This window comes from Malania oleifera, chromosome 8 (assembly GCF_029873635.1).
Source record: "Malania oleifera isolate guangnan ecotype guangnan chromosome 8, ASM2987363v1, whole genome shotgun sequence".
NCBI lineage: Eukaryota > Viridiplantae > Streptophyta > Magnoliopsida > Santalales > Ximeniaceae > Malania > Malania oleifera.
The window spans coordinates 61,094,892-61,122,047 of record NC_080424.1 but is presented as its reverse complement, the minus strand read 5'-3'; positions in this window follow the sequence as shown (position 1 = coordinate 61,122,047).

The window sequence follows — 27,156 nt, the reverse complement described above, 5'->3', positions numbered from 1 at the left end:
ATCTAAACTTGTTAAGGAAGAATTAGTTGAGGGATTGCCTAAGACTAAATTCGTGAAAGATAAAATCTGTGATGCATGCCAACTAGGAAAACAAGCAAGAAGGAGCTTTAAGAAGAAGAAAGTAATCTCCACAACTAGGCCACTTCAAATGCTACACTTAGATTTATTTGGTCCAAACCTAATTCAGAGTTTAGGAGGAAAATCATACGCATTTGTCATAGTTGATGATTATTCAAGATATACATGGGTACTATTTTTAGGTCACAAAGATGAAGCATGTGAACAATACATAAATCTTTGTAAGAAAATTCAAAATGAAAGAGGTTATACTGTTACTAAAATCCAAAGTGATAAGGGTAGAGAATTTAAAAATCAAAGCATGGAAGACTACTGCAATTCATTAGGAATAGCTCATAATTTTTCAGCTCCTAGAACACCACAGCATAATGACGTAGTTGAAAGGAAGAATAGGTCTATACAAGAAATGGCTAGAACTATGCTTAACAAACATAAACTACCTAAGTAGTTCTGGGCTGAGGCAGTAAATACCACCTGCTATGTTCTAAATAGAGTTTTGATTAGACCATCTCTAAATAAGACTCCTTACGAATTATGGAATGGTCATAGACCAAACATATCATATTTTCATGTCTTTGGCTGTAAATGGTTTGTGCTTAGAGACAATGAACATCTATGAAAGTTTGATGTGAAATCAAATGACGGTATCTTCCTAGGGTATGCCTTACATGGTAAAGCCTACAAAGTATATAATAAGCAAACATTAACCATTATAGAATCCATTCATGTAGTATTCGATGAGTCAAATCCCTTCTCTAAAAGTACTGATGAAGATGAAATTAAGATAAATAATGAATTTGAAAAACTATCCATTAAAGATGAGTCAAAAAAGAAAATTGAAATTAAGGAACCATTCTCTGAAACTAATCAAATTGAAAATGAGGTTAATGAACTACCTAGAGAATGGAAGTGATTACGCACCGAAACTGCGTAATTGGACATTTAACCCGAGCTTTACGGTTTATATTTTTAATTAAATGTCCAAAATTGTCTAATATTTTAATAAAATGCCAAAATCATCATTCTTGAACTTTATTGCACTATTTATGAGAATTTGGTAATTTTTTGTCGCAGGAAAATTCTCGGGAATCAAAACCGACACCTGTTCGTATTTTATGCATAACTTTTTCATCTGAGCTCCGATCGAGATGATTCAAATTTCTAGAGAAATAAAAAAGGATCATCTACAACTTTTGTTTTTTAAGTTTTGTGAGATTCCTGCTCCAAAAGAGTCAGATTTGCGATGAACATAGAATGAAAAAAATAAAAAAATATAGCAATTCGGGTTTCCTATTCGGGTCTAGGGCTTTCCCCCCCTATCCTATTTAACCCTTCTCTTTCTCTTTCTGTGTAGGCAGCCCCCATGGCTCCCCATTCTCCTCTTCGCCTTCTTCTTCTTCTTCTTCTTCTTCTTCTTTAGTTTGTTTTTTTTGTTCTTTTCAATTCTGCTTCTCTCCTCTTGTCTCTCTTCCTTCCCTTTGTCTTTCCTCCCTCACTCTCCCCCTTTCCTCTGTTTCTCTTGGCCTCCTCTACCCTCTTGTAGTACAGCCAGCCTCCTCCACCATCTTCAGCAGTCCCCAAGCACAACAGAACACTAGCCGACTCCATAGCAGGACCACCAAAGCACAGCAGCAACTTCTCCAGCACAGCAGCAACTCCACGACTCCGTGGATTGGTTTCTCTCTCTCTCTCTTTTCCTTTCTTTCTTTCTTTTATTTACTTTTCTTTGAATTGGAATATTGAAGAAAGTTTAGTTTTTTTTTAATGTTATTGGAGTTTTCTTTCTTTTTGTTTAAGTTGAGTAATGTTGGGTATTTCATTATTATTAAATTAATCTCTTTGTTTATCTAATTGATAGTTATTTTAATTTAGCATTCTTAATTAAATTCAGATATATATATTTTTTTATCAAAATTCGATTTAGTTAAGGTCTATGATTAGTAAAGGTTGTGTTTTTATTGTGTTCCGTTATTGTTTACGTTTTTTAAATTTCCGTTGATTCATGTTTGCATTTAAATTGTGAGTCTTGATTTGATCTCTTAATTGTACTAAAGGTTCGATTTTTAATAGGTTCGGTTTTTTTTAGTATGTGTCTAGTTTAGTTTCCGTTGTGTGTTTTCAATTCCATGTTCTAGGTTGCCATTTTTAATTAACGCGTGTCCCAGTGTTTCCTTAAGTAGACTAGGGTTTTCATTATTGTTATTTTAATTCCATGTTTAAAGTTTCCATTTTTAGTTAGTATGATCTAGTGTTTCCTTAAGTAGACTAGGATTTTCATTATTGTTATTTAGTTCCGTGCGTGATAGTTTTAGGACTTTAATTTGTGTTTTCATTTAAGTCTCCACAATCTTGAAAACTTGAATCTGAACTGAGTTCAGTACCTCTTTAATTTCGATTGGAAGAAAGTAAAATTTGAGATTAAAACGCATTCCCTGAGGAGACGATCTAGCCCTTGGGCTTAATATTACACGATAGAACTCCTATACTTAGGATAGCTTCCGAGCTGCTCATTTTTTGAGTGAGTCAAGTTTTTGGCGCCGTTGCCGGGGAATGTTGTTCTTAGTCTCAAATTTGCGTTTTTCTCGTCATCTTTATTAGTTTTAAGAAAAAGAAAAAAAAATCAGAAAACAAAAATTAAAAAAATTTCGAGTTTTGAAAAATGGCTGCACCTGCACCGCACACGATAATGGATTTTATGCAGCTTGAATATGCCACTGCATCCTCTTCTACTGTTTTGCCTTATGACGAGCTTAATTTCATGATGCAGCATGGGAGGACGTCATTGTTACCCAAGTTTTATGGGACGGAATCTGAGTGCCCTTAACAGCACCTAGCAGAGTTTGAGTTAACCTGCAACATGTTTTTCTCTCATGCTAAAGCTGACGAATCTACTAGACTAAATTTATTTCTTGCTACTTTGCAGGATAGGGCGCTGATTTGGTTTCATTCGATGAGACCTCTATCTATCACTAATTGGTCTGATATGGAGCGTGAATTCCTGCATATGTTTTGTCCCTCACAGAGAACTCAATTTTTGCAGGAACAGATTCTTAATTTTGTGCAGCAGGATGATGAGACATATGGGGCTTGCTGGAAACGATTCAAGGATCTGCTAAGTACTTGCCCACATCACGGGTTTGACTCATGGAGGTTAGCTGATTATTTTTATACTGCTCTTACCCCTGATTGCAAGTGTTTTGTCCAGACTATATCTAATGGAGAGCCCGTCAGCGAGGATCCAGATCAGGTATTATCATTCTCTGATTACTTAGATGACAATATCCCACAATGCAACACACAATACACTCAAGCACCCATGACTACACATCCTATCAGCACAATTAGTGGTGGTGATGCATATGAACCACCAAACTGCCCAAATATTCCTCCGCCTCAATAGCAGCCACAACAAATCTCTCCGAGCTGTACATCGTCAGACCTTTTCGAGGATAGCATAACACAGATGGCGAACATGCTCCAACAATTCATGCGAACTCAAGTCGATCATAATAATGAATTGCGGGATACCATTAATGCGATAAGCACACAATTGGATATCTTAGAAAACGAAGAATTGCTCGCAGAACCTCAGCCTAGTCCTCAAGAGTACCAGCAACCACAACAACAAATACACGATGTTTCTCTTGAGACAATAGAGGCCACCACTACTTCGAGAAGCGAGAAAGAATTTTCCCAACATGAGATGCTCATCGTCGAACAACCAGTTGTCCCAGTACTAGAAGTCATGGCTGAACTAGAAGAGGTAAAAGAAAAATTAGAGGAAACGGGGCCACAAGAGAAGCAGTTAGTTGATGAGGAGACTAATACTCATACGAAGTACCAACCTGTGGTACCTCATACTCCGAGCTCATAAATCATGAAACCATCACCCCCGCCTGAATCAGATGCTAAGGAGCCTAATGAGGAGGCAGACTCTTGCAGTGGTATGATGATATGTACACTCGATAAAGAGGGTGACCAGTCTGGTGAGCATATAATTTTCAAAGAACCAGGTAAAACCTTTAATGTTAATGCTTCTGAAGAACTGCAGGTAATTATTCCGATCACTTTCTCTCAACCGTTAGTTCGTAAAGAAGCACATTTCCTAGACACAATGTTGAATAAAGACCCTTTCTTGTGCACACACGAGGGTCAACCTGCACACATATTGTTTGGTATTTTGACACACATTTATTCATTTGAGGCTGATTTTCATGCAAGTATGACGACTGATCGATTGTGGTGGCTCAAATTTGGAGAACTGCCGATGCAATTTATAGACCTGCGGCCACCAGACGAAATTCCTCCAGAGCCTCCGCCAAGACAATTGTGATGTTTTTCTTTTCATTCTTGTCCTTTTATTTTATCTTATTTAATTTTTAGTTAGTTTTCAAGTCTATTTTCTCGTAGTTTGATCTTTGTTTTCCATTATTTCGCCACTCAGGTACGCCTTACTTTTCCTGTGCACAGTATTTTCTATTTCCCCTATGCTTTCACATTGAGGACAATGTTCCACTTTAATTGGGGGGGATGAGCATTCGCATGTGACACTGTGCACATACACGTACCGGGTTTTATATTTCAAAAAAAAATCAAAAAAAAATCAAAAAGAAAGAGAGAAATGAAGGAGGAGCACTGAGGAATTACATTACACTATGTCATGCTTAACACTATGTATACCCTTCACATACTTGCGTATAACTTAAGAATGACACACTTGAGTCAATCATGCGTAGTTTTCTCTTTATATGATCTTATGACTCCATGAAGAATCGATTGGTAGTACATTCGTGTTAATTTGACTATATAATTTCCTGTATTTACACGGCATCTCACGAGGCTGAATAAACACATTCACGTGATTCATTGCACTTAGGGTTTCCTGTGAGCATTGAGAGAACACCCGTGGAGACTATGACACCTTGTGAGATATCCTTGAGTTATTTATCGTCCTTTTGAGCATTAATATTAAATCAGAGTTCACAAAACTCAATTCTATTTTTTTGGATGATTCCTTGTACACTAGTCTTTATTTTTTATTTGCTAGCTTAGAGGTGACACCTAGTGGGGAGATAGAAACCTAGGTCTTGTAGCCTACTCAAGATGTGAAGGCTGAGCCACCCCTAGAGATAGACTTAATTCATGGACCCCTATTCGAGCTCAATTCCCATTGATGGTATGAAGATTACAAAAGAAGTGTTATATTGTCCTTATTGATCAAGAAAAGACAGAAAATGAAGAATGAGCAGAAAAAAAGAATAAGCAATACACATGCGCATGAAATGAAATGTCAATGCCGGCCCAAATACATATCACAAAAAGTCAAGGACGACACATATTTTCCACGTATGAAGATGCTTCAACCGGTTAATGCCTCAAATGTATTCATGACAAGTTTGTAAGTAAGTTGATCTAGGGTGGTCTCGGTTGGATATGGCGAGTAGGTGAGAAGATGCTAGGGTGAAGGACCCGACACCTCATAGATAGGTTAGATCCTTTCCAGACTAGTCCACTCCATATACTTAGCGTTGCTCCTTTTAATATGTGGGATGTTTGATCGCGACACTCCTCCTCACATATGATGAGTGAACCCATTTTCTTTGAGTGTTCTTGAGGGTATACCAGTTAGGCCGAGTCAAAGCAACCGTTCTGTAGGTGTCCACTGGCATCCTAGGTGTACTGAGTCACACACATCACACACACCTCGAGAGTTTACCTGTTTATACTCGAACTTATATGATTGCATTAACTCTGAATGTGCCACTGATTAACTTCATGTGAGTATACTACTTTCAAATCACATATAAACGATGAAACTTGCATGGGTGACGTGTTTTGGAGTCGTGTGCATTGAATATGAACGAGCTTGTGTGAAATTCAGTTATGTTCTTGTATGTGAAATGGTATACTATTGCTGCATGTGCATTGATTTCATGATTACTGAAGTATGTAGTTGTAGATACCACCCTGAGATTCATTCACGTCATTTGCTAGAGACTAGCAAAACGTTAGTTGGGGGGTGTGATTACGCGTCGAAACTGCGTAATTGGATGTTTAACCCAAGCTTTACAGTTTATATTTTTAATTAAATGTCCAAAATTGTCCAATATTTTAATAAAATTCCAAAATCATCATTCTTGAACTTTATTGCACTATTTATGAGAATTTGGTAATTTTTTGTCGCAGGAAAATTCCCAGGAATCAAAACCAACACCTGTTCGTATTTTATGTATAACTTTTTCGTCCAAACTCCGATCGATACGATTCAAATTTCTGGAGAAAGAGGAAAGGATCATCTACAACTTTTGTGTTTTGAGTTTTGTAAGATACGGGATCTAGAAGAGTCAGATTTGTGATGAACAGAGAATGAAAAAAATGAAAAAATATAGCAATTCGGGTTTCCTATTCGGGTCTAGGGCTTTCCCCCCCTATCCTATTTAACCCTTCTCTTTCTCTTCTTGCGTAGGCAGCCCCCATGGCTCCCCATTCTCCTCTTCTCCTTCTTCTTCTTCTTCTTCTTCTTCTTCTTCTTTAGTTTGTTTTTTTTTGTTCTTTTCAATTCTGCTTCTCTCCCCTTGTCTCTCTTCCTTCCCTTTGTCTTTCCTCCCTCACTCTCCCCCTTTCCTCTGTTTCTCTTGGCCTCCTCTGCCCTTTTGCAGTATGGCTAGCCTCCTCCACCATCTTTAGCAGTCCCCAAGCACAGCAGAACACTAGCCGACTCCATAGCAGGACCACCAAAGCGCAGCAGCAACTTCTCCATCACAGCAGCAACTCCACGGCTCCGTGGATTTGTTTCTCTCTCTCTCTCTCTTTTCCTTTCTTTCTTTCTTTTATTTACTTTTCTTTGAATCTTGGAATATTGAAGAAAGTTTAGTTTTTTTTTTTAATGTTATTGGAGTTTTCTTTCTTTTTGTTTAAGTTGAGTAATGTTGGGTATTTCATTATTGTTAAATTAATCTTTTTGTTTATCTAATCGATAGTTATTTTAATTTAGCATTCTTAATTAAATTTAGATATATATTTTTTTTTATCGAAATTCGATTTAGTTAGGGTCTATGATTAGTAAAGGTTGTGTTTTTATTGTGTTCCGTTATTGTTTACGTTTTTTAAATTTCCGTTGAATTCATGTTTGCATTTAAATTGTGAGTCTTGATTTGATCTCTTAATTGTGCTAAAGGTTCGATTTTTAATAGGTTCGGTTTTTTTTTAGTATGTGTCTAGTTTAGTTTCCATTGTGTATTTTCAATTCCATGTTCTAGGTTGCCATTTTTAATTAACGCGTGTCCCAGTGTTTCCTTAAGTAGACTAGGGTTTTCATTATTGTTATTTTAATTCCATGTTTAAAGTTTCCATTTTTAGTTAGTATGATCTAGTGTTTCCTTAAGTAGACTAGGGTTTTCATTATTGTTATTTAGTTCCGTGCGTGATAGTTTTAGGACTTTAATTTGTGTTTTCATTTAAGTCTCCACAATCTTGAAGACCCAAATCTGAACTGAGTTCAGTACCTCTTTAATTTCGATTGGAAGAAAGTAAAATCTGAGATTAAAATGCATTCCCTGAGGAGACAATCTAGCCGTTGGGCTTAATATTACACGATAGAACTCCTATACTTGGGATAGCTTCTGAGCTGCTCATTTTTTGAGTGAGTCAGGAAGTACATAAAGAATCATCCCACTGATCAAATAATAGGCCGGTGAACCATTATGTGGAGTAGCCACTCGATCCTCACTTAGGAATATGATCAGTCATTTTGTCTTTCTATCTTAAGAAGAACCTAAGAATGTGAGTGAAGCAATTGAGGATGAATCGTGGGTGATGTCCATACAAGAAGAGTTAAACCAGTTTGAGAGAAATAAAGTATGGACATTAGTTTGTAAACTTGAGGATAAGACAATTATTGGAACAAAATGGATATATAAGATCAAGAAAGATGAACATGGGATAGTTGTTAGAAATAAGGCAAGACTAGTACCTCAAGGATATAACCAAGAAGAAGGAATAGATTTTGAAGAAACCTTTGCACCTGTAGCTAGAATGGAAGCCATTCGAATGCTTTTAGCCTATGCTACTTTTAAGGATTTCAAGTATGTCAAATAGATGTCAAAAGTGCATTTTTAAATGGCTACATAAGTGAAGAGGTATATGTAGAACAACCCCTGGAGAATGGATTTATCAGAGGGAGGATAGAAACAACACTTTTCATAAAGTCTAAGAAAGATGACATGCTCCTAGTTCAAGTATACGTAGATGACATCATATTTGGAGCTACAAATAAAGACTTGTGTAATGAGTTTGCAAACACTATGCAAAATGAATTTGAGATGAGCATGATGGGTGAACTAAATTTCTTCCTAGGACTTCAGATCAAACAAGTGAAACATGGAGTTTTTATAAATCTATCGAAGTACATTAGAGATCTGCTCAAAAATTTTAATATGGAAGATGGAAATATACTACGAACACCTATGAGCTCTTCTTTGAAATTAAAAAAAAATGAACAAGATATACCAGTAGATGTCAAGCTCTATCATGGAATAATCGATAGCTTACTATATCTGACTTCTAGCAGACTTGACATAACATTCAGTGTATATTTGTGCACAAGATTTCAGGCTGCACCAAAAGAACCACATTTGTTAGCTATTAAATGAATACTTAGATACCTGATAAGAACCGTGGAACTTGGGTTATGGTATCCTAGGTATATGTTTTTTGAGATTATCAGCTATTCAGATGCTGATTTTACTGGTAGCAAAATGGATAGGAAGAGCACGAGTGGTACATGTCATTTCTTAGGACATTCGTTAGTCTCTTGGTTTTCCAAGAAGCAGAATTCAATTGCTATTTCCATAGCTAAGGCAGAATACGTAGCGACAGGAAGTTGTTGTGCTCAAACACTATACATGAAGCAACAACTAATGAATTTTGGATTAAGTTATGACACAATTCCTGTAATATGCGACAATACAAGTGTAATAAACATCTCAAAGAATCTAATATTACATTCACGAACTAAACATATAGAAATAAGGCATCATTTTCTTCATAACCATGTGCAACAAGGAGAGGTGACACTTGAGTTTGTATGCACAGATGAACAATGGGTAAACATATTCATGAAACCACTTGTGAATGATAGGTTTATCCAAATTAGGCGTGAATTAGGCCTGATGCATAGTCGATAGGTTGCCTAAAATTATATTAAATGACATAATTTAGGGGAAGCAACGTCACTTAATATTCACAATTGGTTAAAAATTTCAAATTTGGCTTATTTGTTCCCATTTGGTATCACATTTGTTCAAATTTGGTGGCATCAAACTCATATCATGATAAGAGCATATTGACTTACACATGTTAATCATCACATAATCTTTGAACTTTAGTGACTGTTTTTCTTGTCCATATCTATGAAATTTGCCTCACTGTGTATATTCACATTGCAATTTACATTCAACAACACAACCTTCTGCATTAACAAGGGGGAAAAGTAAATTGAATTAACACAGGGAGACACATTTCACAGTATAATTATTAAAATATGATGTTTGAATAAGTTTAAAACTTTAAGATTTAAAAGGGGAGAAGAATATAAGGTTATGTCCACTCATGTCTTGTTATCCACCTTTTTGTTAATGTCAAAAAGGGGAGAAGAATACCATGTATAGAAAAAACGGTTGGCAAAACTAATTGTGTATGAGCATATGTCATATTGCTACATATTGTTTTGTGCATTATTTAAGGGGGAGCCTTGTTAGGCGTAACCCATTCTATATTTTTGCTCGTGTATTTGTCTTCATCAAAAAAAGGGAAATTGTTGACTCTATGAGTCCAGTCCTATTTTGATAATGACAAATAACTTGGTATTTGATCTATGCATTGAGATTGTAAATAGGAATAATATTTAACATGCACGGAAGGCTAACAAGTCATAGAAGCCATGAAGATTAAAGTATACACATCTTGGCACAATCCATGGAACTAAAAGAGTAGAAGAATCAAGATGCAAGCGGCAAGTTCAAGATCGTCATAGGAATGGGTATTTAGGACTGGATGTATTTACATATTTCATATGATTTAATTCAAAGCTCAAAATATACCCTAAACTCACCTTAGGGCTCATGCATCTTATGAACATCTTTAAGGGATATTTATGGACTTAGAGATCTTTTAAAACCTCGAAAAATATTTTATAAAAGAGTAAAGAAAGAGAGGCAAAGTATATTTTTGAAACTAAAAAGAAAAATTCAGAAAATGTTCTATTCAGAAGACCAAACTCCCTGCCCAAAAGTCTGACGTGTCAACCTTAGAAGACTGAAGTGTATGCTCTGTCGTATGAAGATTCAACTTCAGAAGACTGAAGTTTAAGCTCAGTTGTTTGAAGAATTTCTTTAGAAGACCGAAGATTAAGTTTGGTCATCTAAAGAATTATTGGAGAAACACAAAAAAAGGAAGAAGCACACCAGAAGACTGAACCCTAACTTCAGTCATCTGAACCAGTAACTTCAGAATTCTGAACCTAAACTTTAGACGTCTGACCCTATGTTTAGGTTAATTTTTTGAAGCTCTAAGTAACTTCAGTCTTCTAAGCCCTAGCCCTCAGTCGTCTGAACCTGCGGGAAGATTAAAAATTTAATCTTTAATGAGAGAACACACGAGTTATTTTTTAATCAAGTTGATCCAACGGTTAGGACTCATCCTAAGGGCAAGGTTACCTATATAATCAACATCTAAACCCTAGGGCCCCAAATTTTTGGCATATGATTGAGTGTCTTGAATGTTTAGGAAAACTTGGGAGAACATTGAACACACTGCTGAATTATTGCTTGGGATTTCAAAGCTTATACTTCACATCTGAGCTAAGGCTACATTGATCTTCAAAAGGCACTTCAACGGTTGTTGTATATTCAATTTGGTATTGAGGTTTGGTAAATCGATTTGTTTGTTAATATTTTTTCTCAAAGAGTTTTTCATCTCATTTTCTATTATTGAATATTATTTTAGAGATTGATCTTGAGTGTACTTATATACATAGAGATTATTTTGACAAAATCAGTACTTGAGAAAAGTTTTGTCATTGGTTAAATATTTTATATTCAAGTGTGTATTCATTTATAGACTCGATATTTTCAATATTACAAAACCACTTGATTAAACATCCATAGAGCCCATAACTATATATATATATATTATTGAGTGATAGGTTTTGATCTTTGGAACACATATCATATATATATATATATACATATTCATATACAAAGATCATATTGTGTTTTGGATATTTGGAAGAAAATCTAGGTCTTTATAATATTCAAGACAAATTTTTTTTAATAAGATCACATTTGGTATTCTTGCATCTAGTAAGTTGAACTAAAACCCTAAGTTCTCCAAAGCATTTACTTATATAATTATTTGGGAGATTTGATCAAAGGGAAATTTTGTGAAGCATATAATTCATATAACAATTATATCGTTACATACATACTGAGTTTCAAGTTTCATCATATGGATATGAATTAAGTTTTCCATTGTACTCACTAGCTTTGTTAGAAGCAATATTGAGTTGTTTTGCAAATTTGAAATTCTATAATTGTAATCACAGTTCGGGTTGTAAACCGGGTGAGGAGGAAGTTTTGCTTTTTGTAAGCAGCGGATGTAAGGGAAGCTCCGTCTCGATTAAAGGAGCAGGGATTTATTGGAATCCTTGAGTGGGTTGCTCAAGGCGAGGACGTAGGCCGGGTTGGATGAACCTCATAAAAACTGTGTTTGTCTTCTCTCTTCCTTTACTTTGTTTAATTTCCTCAATGCATTTCATTACTTATCTTGCATGTGTGTATGTTGAATAACCCCACATGTACTTGATAATTAATTTGGTAAAATTGAATTCATTGAAATAATAATTTGAATCAGTTTCAAACCCTTGCAAGTAATTTGTTAAATATAGAAATTGGGATTAAGTGGTAAATAATATTAAAGGTTTTTAAAATACCCAATTCAACCCCCTCTTGGGATTACACTTGAAATAACATAGAGAATTTTTGCTTAATCAGTATGCTAATTAATTGCTAATCCAAGCAAATGAACCCCTATTATAGAGAAGGTTAAAATTATTACTGTTGGGGATACATGGGGAATTATTAAATTTGTTTTAAAAACATTTAAGAAAATTAACCCTGTTTAACTTAAAATAACCACGGTAAAAATTAGGATAATCTGAGAGTTTTGGGTGCCTAACCTGTGATTCAATTGCCTGAACAAATACAACAGGAAAAGTGATTTTTCAAGGTTCAGGTGCCTGAATAAAGGTTCGATTTGCTGAGCCGAGGCAATTTTCCAAAAGACTGCAGTTCGGCCGCCCGATATCAAGTTCGGTTAACTGAACTTTAACATTCGGCAGCCCGAGGTAGTCTTGAAAGTGACAGTTCGGGCTGCCAAGTTGGTGAAAAAAGCAAGAATGGACGTTCGGTTGACCGAGGATGGTGGTGCCCTTTTCAGTTCGGTCACCCAAAGTCTGGTCAACTATTTGACCTTTCAATGATTTAATCGCCTGAGGTAATTTAGCTTGCCTAGTTTAGTCACCCGAAACCGTTGTGATTTAACCCTTCAAGTCCTGATTTAATTCAGTTGATTCCCCTGATACTATATGTGTTCTTAGGGACTATATTACGTGTCAGTGCAAGGACCTAGGATCATTCTAAGGGATTTAGGCATTTTAACTTAGCTTAAAAAACCTAGCGTCGGTTGACCGAAGTCTTGTCTAAGGTCTCTCGATTTCCAAGTGATGTGTAGGGACCTAAGGTCATTCTAAGGCCTTTGAGCTTGTAGTTCCTACATGCATGATATGCATTCATTATTATAGATCTTTCCTATATTACTATTACAGACCTGAAATGAAGATAATATAAATTTCAACAAATGAATTTTTGGATCTTTATTCTTTAAGTCTTCACATGCTATCAAATGATCTTCCTAATATGAACCTACACACAAACTTAATAGACATTAAATAATTGATTATTTGATATAATCAAAATAGGGCATGACCTATAAGGTCAATAGAAACTCTATTCCTTATATAACAAGCGGTGTTCACCACTTCAGCCCAAAAATATTTAAGCAGGTTATGCTTGTTTCGCGTGGTCTTAGCCATTTCCTGAAGTGACCTATTCTTTCTTCCAATAACTCCATTTTGTTGAGGTGTATGAGGTGCTGAGAAGTTTTGAGATATTCCATGTTCATCACAAAAGTTATTAACATCTTCATTTTTGAATTCTCTACCTCTATCACTTATAATGTTTAGAATGCTATATCCCTTTTTATTTTGAAACTTCTTACATAAGTTGATCAAAATCTTACACACTTCATCCTTGGAGGATAGGAAAAGTACCCAGGTAAACCTGGAGTAGTCATCAACAATGACGAATGCGTATTTCTTTCTTCCTATGCTTTGTGTTCTAGTGGGGCCAAATAGATCTAGATGAATGAGTTCTAGTGGCCTACCAGTAAACATGTGCTTCTTCTTCTTAAAACTTGTCTTGGTTTGCTTCCCAAGTTGACAAGTCTCACGCACCTTGTCCTCTAAAAACTTAGTGCTAGGTAAACCTTTGACTAAGTTTTTTTTAGCTATTTTGGACAACGGGTCCATACTAGCATGTCCTAGTCTCTTATGCCACAGACAACTAGCTTCATTTAAGGTTGTGAAGCATTTAACTTCTTGAGATATTAGGTTTTCAAAGTTTATGCCATATACATTTTCAACCCAATTAGCAATAAACAAGGTGTCATGCTTTTCACAATGTTCAACTATGCATTTGTCCTATTTGAATGTTACATCAAAAACTTTATCACCTAGTTGACTAATGCTAAGAAAATTATGTTTTAACCCTTCTACCAATAAAAGCATCATCAATTACCAAGGATGGTTCCTCACCGACTTTCTCGATGCTGATAATTCTACCTTTAGCATTGTCTTTGAAGGTGACATGTCCACAATCCTTTAGTGTCAATGAGGTGAACTTGGACTTGTCTATGATCATACGCCTTGAGAATCCACTATCCAAGTACCATTTGTCTTTTGATGGGGTGGACCTAAAACATATATACAAAAGGGATTCAAGATGTTACTTTTGGTACCCACACCTTCTTAGGTCTTTTTGAGTTTGTTTTAGTTTCATTTTTAACTCTCCATACCTTTTTGGTTTTAAACATTCTTTCTCTTGAATGGATATTCAAACTTTATGTGTCCCTTCTCCTTACATATGAAACATGTAGTGTGTTTATATGCATATTAGTTGAAGATGTGTTTGCATAATTTTTTGAAGATTTTACAAAGTACCCTTTGTAGAGGCTCTTTTTATTCTTGTTTTCAACTCCATTGAATCTTATGCATTCCTTATCCAAAGACATTCTTTGTGATCCAACTAGTTTATCAAAATTCTCCTTTCCTCTAGTAAAATTGTAAATTAGTTTAGTTTGATCTTCAATTTTACTTTCAAGACAAAGTATTTCTGAATCTTTTATTCCTTTACAATTTGCTTGCAGATTTACAAGTTCTTTAGCCACCTAGTTTATTTTACTCTTAAGTTCATCAATAACTGAGTCTTTTTTTTTTACGGCCAATTTTGATGACTCTATTTGGTTCATTAACATTTCATTTTGTTCCTTTAGTGTGATGTTTCTCTTGGACACTTTTATAAACCTCTTACGCAATGAGAATAATTCAGCTTGAATTTCACTATACGAAGGCATGCTCTCACATGAGTCACTACAAGATTCATCACTTGATTCTACAGGTGAGTTTGAATAAGAATTTACCTTGTCATCTCTCACCATGAAGCACATGCTAGCTATCTCTTGGTCACTTGATTCCCTTTCTGAGCTACTTGAGCTGGAGTCATCCTAAGTTGTTGCTTTCATTACTTTCTTTTTCTTCTTCTTGGCATCTTTCTTAAGTTGTGGACAATCAGGCTTTATATTTCTTGCCCTTTTGCAGTCATAGCAAGTCGGGGGTTCATTCTTTGTTTCATTCTTCCTTGTTTCACCTTTATCAGTTTTTGACCCTCTGAATTTTATAGAAAATATTTTATTCTTTTTGAGGAATTTCAAAAATAATTTGCCTAAATGTCTAGTGAATAGGGCTAAATTATCATTGTCTAACTCATTGTCCTCCCCCTCACTTGAGCTTTCCTTTGAAGCTTTAAGAGCTATTGATTTCTTTTGTTTACTGACTTCAGTGGTTCTTTCATTCATTGCCATCTCATACGTGATAAGTGATCCTATAAGTTCATCTACAGAAGTGTTCTTCAAGTTTCTGCCTTCAATTATGGAAGTGGCCTTAGGTTCCCAAATGGAAGGAAGTCCTCTAAGGATTTTCCTAATCATCTCGTATGCAATGTAGTTCTTACCTAATTCCTTAAGTGAGTTAATTATGTGGGTGAACCTAGTATACATACTAGTGATGGACTCCTCAAGGTTCCTCCTAAAAGCCGCATACTCGCTGGTGAGCATGTCAATCCTACTATCCCTAACATCTACAATTCCTTCATAGGTTATTTTTAGCAAATTTACACCCATTGATTATGTTGAATTCATTAGCATCTAATGCACAATATAATGCATTATTTGCATTGGAGTTAATTTGCAGCAGCTTCATATTAGTGTCATTCAAACCAATTTCTTCTTTAGGGATTTCTTTCTTATCAACATTCTTAGTGAGAATAAAGTCACTATGTGTAACTACTTCCCAGATCTTCTAATCCATAGTTAGCAAGAATATCCTCATGCGTTGTTTCTAGAAAGTGTAGTTTACACTGTAGAAAATAGGAGGTCTAGATAAAGATTGGCCTTCACCAAAAGGGGATACACCTATGTGTGCAATAAGGATCTTTGTGTAGCAACTTGTTAAGATTTATTACAACCTATGCTCTGATACCAATTCAAATTAAAGATGTATTCCCAAGAGGAGGGTGAATTGGGTAAATAAAAATTTATTAGCAGAATTTTGGTTTACTTTAACCCTTTTCAATTTAAATCACCACAACCACACAATCACAATAACTAATCAGCAATCGTACTATACCAATCAACAATCCTAGTTATATATGAATGTGAAAGCTGAAATTATCAATCAAACTTATCCTTCAATTAATTCAGTTAATCAAATATTAGAATTTGATTTTCAGCAATAGTCAATGATATTCTCAAGACACAAATTCAATAATGCAACTTGAATTCTCTTACCACTTATGCTTCAATGGAATGATCGATCACAAACACTTTACCTTAGCTATTTAACACTTGAATTCAAAGATTAATTCTTGTCTAACTTTTAATCCAACACAAACTAGCATACAATATGGTAACTTGATTCAATCACAACCAAAACCCAATATTCAGCAAGTTCCACATGAATATAAAATCATTCATGCAGATTATAACTTGCAAGAATTTAAAGAGTAAGGGAAGAAGAGTTGAACACCAGATTTTTTACAAGGTTCAGCCAGTAGCCTACGTCCTTACCTTAAGCAACTCGTTTAGAGGATTTTCCTTTCCCACTTTGTTAACTAGGTGAAGCACCCCTCTCTCCGTTCAAGGTGGAGATCTCTCTCTAATGAAAAAAACCCTCTTGCTAGGCAATGATTCAATAACCTTAACCATCAATAACAAAAACTAGAAAAACAAGATTGTTTGTATAATAAAAATACTCTTCAACAAAGTAGAATTTGTACATGTTAGAGCACAATATACTTCAATAAAGAGATGAAGCTCAAGAAGATATAACCAATATTCTGATTATAGAGTGTGGATTTCGAAAGATCAAATCAGAATTTCGCAAGGTTTCAGCAAGAACTCACAGCAACCCTTTGAGAAAAAATTTCAGCAGTATATCACAAATTTTGAATTGAATGTGAGTATTAGGTTAACCTAATTTGTGAAAATATTACCTTTATATAGAGTAGAAAGGTTTCTTACGTTTTTCTCTAAGTTTGGAAACCCAATCATTAAAATTTAGAAACAAAATCCGTGTTGTTAAAAGTTTAAAACATCGACATCAGTCGACTAAGCCATAGGGTCAGTTGCCTGAGCTCTTTAAAATTAGTGCATAAGAATAGTTAGTAGTAGGTCAGTCGCTTGACCCAGATGGTTTAGTTGCCTGATCCTATTCTATTTTTTCATTGACAGAGTCAGTAGCATATCAGTCTCCTAATGCAATATCATTAGTCGCCTGACTATTTAGCCACTTATTGTTTTTCAAAGTTTGGTTCCAAAACTTAAATTTGTAGCTTGGAAAATTTATTTTAAACCTTATAAATATATTTTCCATGTTTTAAAATAGGTCTCTAAGGCTAGAATGAATCCTAAGAGCTTCAATATTAAATATAGAGTATAAAAGTACTTTCATGAGACTTAACAAGATATGACTATCTAAGGTCCTAAGTCTTCATGTTGGAAAGCTTTAAGTATCCTTGTGAGCTTTGACCAATACATCAGTGTTCTTCATGTTCCTCATGACTTGTAGCTTTAAGTCTAAGCTTCAACATATCTCTTCAAGTAAAATCACTTGATTTCATGAAACACTTGAGTCGTGAAACTTAACTCAAAACACATTTAAGTAACCTTGATTTGTTATCATCAAAATGAGATTGAGCCATGTTAGGCCAACTGTCACAGCAAAATGAGAATGAGAAGATTATGAGTTCATGTTGAATATGCTGAATGTTGATATATCTTATGCTGAATATTGAAATCTCTTATGAATGTGCTGAATGTCGATATATCTTATGCAATATATCTCTTATGAATGTGTTGAACGTTGATATATCTTATGCTGAATATTGAAATCTCTTATACTGAATTTTGATATCTCCTATGCTGAATATTGATTGAGCATATGTTGCTTAAGGGAATATTATATTGAAGGGGAGAAATATTTATGTAGGTATATACAATTTATTTGTTGAGAATTATAAGAGGAATATATGTTATTTGCTAAAATATCATATTGAAATTCAAAATTCACCTTCGGTGAAATCATGAAATAAACTTTATTGATATATGTTTATAGTAAGCTATGATTATGTTGAATATGAGCTAACGTTATACTTGGTTATTCATGTTATTCTTGAAAAATTTATTTTACACTGACTTACTGAAAATAATCTTTCTAAAAAAGAGAAACATCAAACCACGATTAAGCTTGAACAAGTATTCCTATATTGATTATACTTTTGTGGTGCATGCTTATTGTGAGGGAGAGCCTTATCAAGGCAACCTTATTTTGCTCCTTATTTGACATCATCAAAAAGGCAGAGATTGGTGGCCTAACAAGACTTAATCTTGTTTTGATGATAATAAATTAAGGATACTAGTTGTGCTTTCAAGATTAAATTTTAGGTATTATGGCTTTCACAAGAACAATGGTTAAACCTGATGAAGATTGAAAAAAGATCAACTTAAAGTCACAAGTTATGAAGAATACAAGTTTTTTGAAGCATTGATCAAGCTTGCAAGATGTTAAAGATATACAACATGAAGACTTAGGATTTAAATGTATTTAATGTTTCTTAGAGTCTCATGTAAGTACTCTTAGACTTCAATTTTGTGACTAGAGCTCTTAGGAATTTATACTGGACCTAGAGACCTAATTTAGAATCTGGAAAATACTTTTATAAAGTCCAAAATACTTTTCAAAGTTAATATAAACAAGTTTTGGATTCAAAATATGCAAAACACTATGTTGCATAGTGTTCAGGCGACTGAGGTTTAAAGCTCAAGCAACTGAATTGCTACTGTCAGTGTAGAAGAAATAAAAACATTAGTTCAAGCAATTGACCTCACAGGACCAGGCGACTGAATGGCTATTGCTAGTTCTGGAGCGCTATTTTTAAATAGTTCGGGTGACTGAACGCATGGTTCAGGCGACTGAAGTCTTTGTTTTAAACTTTCTAACATCGCCGATTTCTTTCCAAAATTGAAATATATGGTTTCCAAACTGGGGAAAAAAATAAGAATTTCTCCTAATCTATATAAGGATCATTATTTACACATTAGGGCAACTAATACTCATATATACACATTGAAATTAATTTTATACTCTTGGTTCAAATTCTGAAAAAGTTGTTGTGCGTTTTGCTCAAGGCCCTAATCGATTTCTGATTTCAATTCTCTAAAATTCTCATACCACTGTCAGAATCCCTTTGAATTCTTTGTGAGCTTCAATTACGTATTGTTGTCTTGAGTATATTGTGTTTATTATTGTACAAAATTAGCTCTGCCGTGAGAGTGCTATATTTGTACAAAAAAATTGTTGTTGTTGTTTTTGCAATCCGACAACTCGGGGATAGAGTTGTTGCCTAGTGAGAGGGTGTTCTCATTAGAGAAGAGTCTCCGCCTTCCAATGGAGAGAGGCTGCTCACCTATTGAACTGAGTGGGTAAAGGAAATCCTCAGAACGAGATGCTTGGGGCAAGGATGTAGGTGGTAAGCCGAACCTCGTAAAAATTTGTGTGTTCAATCTTCTTTCCCTAACTCTTTTTAAATTCTACACATATAAACTGCTATGTGTGTTTTAAGGTTATTGGAAAATCGGTTGAATGTTGAGATTTGATTGAAGTCTACTTTGAGCAATTAATTTGGTTTATTGACGATTTGTATGGTTTAAGTTTCTCGTTGAAATTCATACAAGTGCTGAAACACTGAATTTAGCTTTGGTGTGATCCATATAGGGGGTGAATTAGATTTTAAAAACTTTTGCTAATTTATTTAGCCGATTCACAAAATAATATCTAAACACAATTTAAAGTGTGTATGTAAAATAATCACAGCAAATACATATATAAGCAATCACAACAAAATAAATGGGAACATACACGTGTAGAAATAAAATAGTGTAGGGAGAGAGAAAGTCAAACAGAGTAATTTTAATGAGGTTTGGCTATCGCTGCCTACATCCTCGCCTTGTGCAAACCACCCAAGGATTTCCACTATAACACTCCTTTAAACCTAGTAGAGCCACCACGTTACACACTCCTTATAGGTGGAGTCACCTCTCCAAATGATATCCCACGTCTAGAACATTAAACATCGTATTCCCTCATTATAGACGGAGAAGCCTCTCCAAGTGATATCCCCTCACTTGGCACAATTCAGAACCCGAACAGCAAAAATACAAATGATAGAAAATAATTTTTGCATATAAGAAAATGCTTCTTTACAAGCTGATTTGTAGAATGGAAAATATATCTAAATGCACTCTAAAATGATTTAAAATATGAAGCTCGGTAGAGTATAGAGATTTCTCTAAAAAATGTTTTGCAAGTAAGAGTAAGAGTATGGAAATGATTTTTCTCAAATGGACTTTTGAAATATCAAAAGCAAAAAGGCTTCCAAGCAAAATATATGAATGTGAAATATATGCTCTAACCTTTCTCAGGAAGCTTTTAAGTAAGTATATATAAATGAATATACGCTCAAAGCTTTCTTGTATGACTCACAAGATTTTCTCCAAAAAGAATTTTCAAAAGAATAGTAGGAGAAATATTTTCTTGAAGATTGACCTTTCAAAAATCAAATTGTAAGAAGGCTTTCAAGAAATATATATGAGTATGAATATAATATTAAGCCTTTCTTCAATGACACAAAAGATTTTCCCCAAAAGGATTTTCAAAGGGAAAGCGTAGCAGAAAATATGAACTTCATCATCAAAATGGGTTTCAAATATGAAGAAGAATGAAAGAATATGCAAGTAGGCTTTCCAAATGATTTTCTTAGCTGGTTCAAGTGTTTGGGAAAGGTATTTATAGGCAAATTTTAGATATAGCCGTTTTATGGTCGTGGGGGTGTTACAATGTAATTTATTTTGAAAACTAGCCATTTTCCGATCGTTTCTATGCCTTTCCCGAGAGGTTGTGAGCACCCTTCCATATTTTGGCCATAACTTTTTCTAAACAACTTCAACTTGGACAGTATTTGTATCAAACAAAAGCTAATAAAACATCACACAACTTTCATATTGAACACTTTTTAATATAATAAGTGATTTATTAAGAAAATTGCTTATTATTGACATGAAGGGAATTTTCTACCACGGACACCTTTCAGTATTTTGAGCATTACGTTTTCTAAAAACCTCTAAATGGAATTTCTTGGTATCAAAATAAATCTAAGAGAAAATCTCACAACTTTTTTTTTGAACAATTTTTAATATGAGAACGGTTTGATTGAGAAAAGTGCTCATCAATGCGATGGAAGAAACATGAAGGGGTTTTTGAAAATTTTGTTTTGGAGTTTTTTATTCCAAAAATAATTTTTACACTTGAAATAATTTTTGCACATTTGTAAAATTATTTTCCATGAAATATAGAATGCCTAAGGTCAATCTAAGGTCATATGAGAACTTCAATTCAAATCAAATGATATGCATGCACAAATGAAACTTAAAAACATTACAACTGAAAAATATAAGGTCTTCAAGCTTTGCTGTTTGAATATCCATGGAATGTGCCAAGATATGTGCTCATTTAGGTACTTCATGGCTTCCATTTTGTATCGGTCCTTTGTGCCTTCTGAAACTTAAATCTGTTCAAATACTTCACGCACAAATAAGATGTTGTGGTTTGTCATCATCAAAAGGTGATAGGACTAAAAAAGTCAACAAATACTCTTGCATGCACATTAAAATTCATTCTATACTCTTGATTCAAATTTTGGAAAAGTTGTTGTGTGTTTTTCTCAAAGCCCTAATCGATTTCTGATTTCAATTCTCTAAAATTCTCATACCACTATCAGAATCCCTTTGAATTCTTTGTGAGCTTCAATTGCATATTGTTGTCTTGAGTACATAGTGTTTATTATAGTACAAAATTTGTGCTACTGTGAGATTGCTACATTTGTACAAACAAATTGTTATTGTTGTTTTTGCAATCCAACGACTTTGGGATAGAGTTATTGCCTAGCGAGAGGGTGTTCTCATTAGAGAGGGGTCTCCACCTTCCGACGGAGAGAGGCTGCTCCACCTATTGAACAAAGTGGGTAAAGGAAATCCTCACAGCAGGTTGCTTGGGGCAAGGACATAGGTGGTAAGCTGAATGTTGTAAAAATTTGTGTGTTCAATCTTCTTTCCCTAAGTCTCTTTAAATTCTACACGTATAAACTATTGTGTGTATTTTAAGGTTATTGGAAAATCAGTTGAATGTTGAGATTTGATTGAAGTCTACTTTAAGCAATTAAATTGGTTTATTGATGATTTTTATGGTTTAAGTTTCTAGTTGAAATTCAAAAAAGTGTTGAAACACTAAATTCAACTTTGGTTGGCTAAGGTAAAGCTATTATGGTTGGTTGATTATTCAAGCATAAGAAATAAACTTGCCTAAGTTATATTTTTGAATTTTGTCTTAAATACATACTTGATCATTGTTGAATTCATGGTTGATTGTTGAACTTGCTGAAAGCAAAATTCGCTATGTATCTAGGGTTGCTATTGGTATAGTACTGTTTGCTGCTTGGTTGATTGAGATTATGACTGATATATTTCAAAAGGTTTAAAATAGACTGAGCTTTCACATAATATTTTTTAAAATACCCAATTCACCCCCCTTTTGGGATTACACCATTACTTTCATTTTTTATTTTTTATTTTTGTAGTGTATGTAAGATAAGACTGTCTTATATGTATGATAAGACAGTCTTATCTTATGAGCGCATGATTGGGTCATGCAACTTCTCCTTTCTAATCCTTTTCACATAATGAGAAAATAAATGGAGATTGATAAAGATGGAAAGGAGGTAGGGATGGATTTTGGCTTGCCAATAGTGAAGAGAATCAAGCTAAGAGAAGCCTTAATTTTCAAAGAACTACAGGAGAGGAGGAGGAGGAGGAGGAAGAAGAAGAAGCTGAGGTTGCGGAAGACGATAATATTTGGAAGGAAAGTCATCTTCTTGAAGAAATAGATAGGAAAAAAGGCAGTGTTGATGAGGAGTGAAATAAGAGAGGTACTAAGGCTAGGTTAGGGAGAAGAAAAGTTTCCAATCTGGATGCAACTTCGGTTGATTCAGGCGATCATGAAAGTGGGAACAATGGCTCTATTAAGAGCAATCGTAGAAGCGTTTTCTACAATTAGTTCTCAAAGATTTATTTTCTTTAGCTTTTGTTAAAGCTTGAGATGTAAAAGGAGGTTCAAGAGTGAATAGGAATGATTACAAGTGTTGGAAATGGTGTGATACCAAGAGGGGGTGAATTGGGTTTTAAAACTTTTTAGTTAATCTAAACATTTGCTAATTCATCACAGATCATATCCCATTTGATATTAAAGTGTGTATATGGAATGATTAAGCTATGAATGTGAACATACACGTGCAGCATATCTCATTTAAATAATAGTGTGCATGCAAATAATTAGAACTATGAATAAACAAACATACACATATGGAAATTTAAAGTGTTGTAATTAAATGAGATAGAGAGAGAGCAACACACGATATTTGTTATCAAGGTTCAGCCAATAATGCCTACGTCCCCGCCTTGGGCATACCCCCCAAGGATTACACTCTATTCCTAATCACTTAAATGGGTGGAGCAAAAACCATTACAACCTCTCCTTATGGGACGAGGTAAACCCCAGATCAATTACCATACTAAGCCCAACTGATCTCCCTTACAGGGTGGAGACACCCTAGTTCAATTAACGGGTTGAACCTAACTGGTCTCTTTTACGCGGCAGAAACTCTCCAGTTCAGTTTTGGGCTGAACCCAATCGGTATATAAAAAAAAAAAAATTCCATACATATAAGCATGCTTCTTAATAAAAGCAAAGATGTACATCATTAAAACTCAAATAGATACATTCTAATATGATATGAGTTATGCTCAGTAGAGAAACGGTGCCTATGAACTAATATGTACACAAATTGTTGGAATTGGTATGATCCCAAGAGGGGGGTGAATTGGAGATATAAAACTTTTCTGCTAATTTAAACATTTCATTGATTCAGCACAGCTCATATCTCATTCAATATAAAAAGTGTGTGTATAAAATGATTTTAACAATGAAAGCAAACAAACGCGTGTGCAGTATATCTTATTTAAGTCAAATGTGTGTATGCAAATAATTATGACATTAAATAAACATTTATACACATGCTGAAATTAAAGTGCAGGATTTTAAATAAGATAAAGAGAGAGTGACACAAGATTTGTTATCGAGGTTCGGCCAAACCAGCCTACGTCCCCGCCTTGGGCATACCCTCCAAAGATTACACTATCTCTGCTCACTTAAATGGGCAGAGCAAAAGCCGTTACAACCTTTCCTTACGGGGCAAGGTAAACCCCAGCTCAATTATAAGGCTGAGCACAACTTGTCTCTCTTACGAGGCGGAAACTCCCCTGTTTGATTTTCTAGCTGAACCGAACTGGTCTCACTTACAAGATTGAGACTCTCTAGTTCAATTAACGGGATGAACCCAATTGATACATTACAAATATTTTTGTACATATTACAACACTTCTAAATACAAGCATGGATGAACACATTAAAAGCTCAAATACGTGCACTTTCTTATGATATGAAATATGCTTAGTAGAGTAAAGGTGCTTAAATAGATTTAAACCCTAATAAAAATTTTCTCCAAAAATATATTTCAGTATAAGAGAGCCTAGGGCTTGCTTTTTAAATAGTTTTTGCACAAAAAAATATATATGAAAAATGAGTATTATGTTCTCCTATCAATATTTTTGCAAATAAAGAATATTTGGAGAATTTAGGAATTTACGCTCAAAAAAATATTTGTGCAGTAAATAATTTTCCCCCATAAATATTTATCATGAAAATAATCAGGAGAAGCCAAAGCAATACTCTCAAAAATGATTTTCAAAATAAAAGCTAAGTGAGAGTAAAAATTATGGATCAACAATACGAAAGCCCAAAAATAAATGTACTCTCTTCAAAAATATTTTTGTAATAAAAGAATGGAAGAGAGTTGGAGAGATTTGTTTGAAAATTTTTGCCTCAAAAAATAGATTTTTTCAATAAAAATGATTTGGGGGAACTTTGATTAACAATGGATTAGAAAAAAAATTTAGGCTAATCAAAGTTGCTAATTTTTGGCAAATGAAGGGGCATATATAGACTTCTTGAAAATATGATCGTTGGGGATACACTCATCATTCTAGAAAAGATTAAGTGAAAAATTAATGACGATTAGAGGATAAAAAATAAGCCAACCCGAGAGGTTCGATCGACCAAGGAAAAGATTTGGTTGACCACTTTTATAAGTTCGGTCGACCGAGACAATTTTAAACTACAGGTTTGGTCAACCATCTCGGGGCAATTCTGAACCCTTCGCATGTTCAGTCGACCATGGCTTAAGTTCGGTTGACCATCTTTAAGGTTCGACTGACCAAGGCAATTTTGAACCACAAGGTTTGATCGACCAAGTAGTTGGGATATCAGACACTTTATGGTTTGGTCGACCGAGGACGGTGCGTTCAATAATGGGTTGATCAACCAAGACAAGTCAAATATTTGACTTTCACCCATTCGATCGACCAAAGTGTTTATAACACAAATCGGTCGGTCTACCGAAGCTTAGTCAAACTTTTGACTTTCTAGCCTACAGAGTGTTCGGTCCACCGTGGTGATTTAAACCTTACTGGGTTAGTCGACCAGGGCTATTTAATTAACCCAAAAACTCCAGCGTCAATCAACCGAAGTCAATTTTTGCCCCAAATTTAACCCTAAATTATTTCTAAACCTTTTGTATGATTTTAATTTTTTAGAAAAAAACGTTTTTCTTAAAATTGTTAAGTGCCTTAAGGTCATTTGGTTCCCTATGGTCAAACTTTGGTCATCTGAGCATTCAAATCATATCATGCAAGATGTATGATGAGAATCAACAAATACCATCAAAAGATCCATTGCATGTTCCTATTGGGCCCATCACTAGAGCGAGATCCAAAAAGATCAAAGAAGCACTTCATGGGCTAATTCAAGATATTTGGGCTTATTCAAAAACGGGACACTCTAAGCTTGGCCCAAACAAGGATGAAGGCTTAATAAATTTAATCCATGTTTTGGATGAAGCTAATCTTGCTTAGGGGCTGTAATCTCCTTATTAATGGTGTGCTAGTCAATTAGGAGATTTGACTTTTGACCTTTTGTCTTTACATTTAATTTGTAATTTGTAAGACAACTTAACTTGCATGGGATTTTAGTAAGTTGTGAGAGTCATTAATGTGTCTAGTAAGTTGGTATATTTAATGTCCTTGTCTCCCTTGTTTGTATGGGAATTGCTATGTATTTAATGTTTTTGTCTCCTATGTCTGTATGGGAATTGTTAAGTGTTTATTATCCTTGTTCCCCATGCTAGCTATATATATATCCATTGTAAGAGCTAAATTATTCATTGAATAGAAATCAAGAAAAGTGAGGATTTGTTTCTTCTTTGGTTCTTTAGAGAACTTGCGAACTTATCAAGGATTCTTCCTTGTGGCGTTCAAATTTTATACCTTCGGTTCATGATTAATCTATAATCATTGGGTTAGGGTTTGTTACTTTATACTTTCGGTTCACATTTCACTTATAAACGTTGGGTCGGAGTTTCCTATCAAAATCTAAATTTTCGCTTTCTTGGGCAAGCATTCCAACATTGTTTGCTACGTCTCAACGCGTGTCGATTGAGGTTTGCATCATTTGGTGTCAGAGCTTAGGCTCTAAAATCAGGTTTACCATCCTTTTATCTTTCGTTTCCTGCTATCATTCTATTTTTTTTAGCTTTCATATTGTTTCGTTGTTCTTGTTTTGTGACGTTTATCAAGTTGAAAAAAAAAAAAAAGTCAGAAAAGAAAAGAAAGAAAAAAAAAAAAACAAAAAAAGAAGGAGACAGTAAAAAAAAAAAAAAAGGGTGATATTGAAGCAATATATTAGTTTTTGTCAATGTTTTCTTTTTCTCTTGAATCGTGACTTTTGTAGTTTCATTTCTTTCGTTTCTCTCAAAGAATCTAGTTTTTATCCTCTCCCTTTGATTCGTTGTTTCTATAATATTTTTCTTGCCGTCGGTATTAGTTTAAATTCTGCAAGTTGAATTT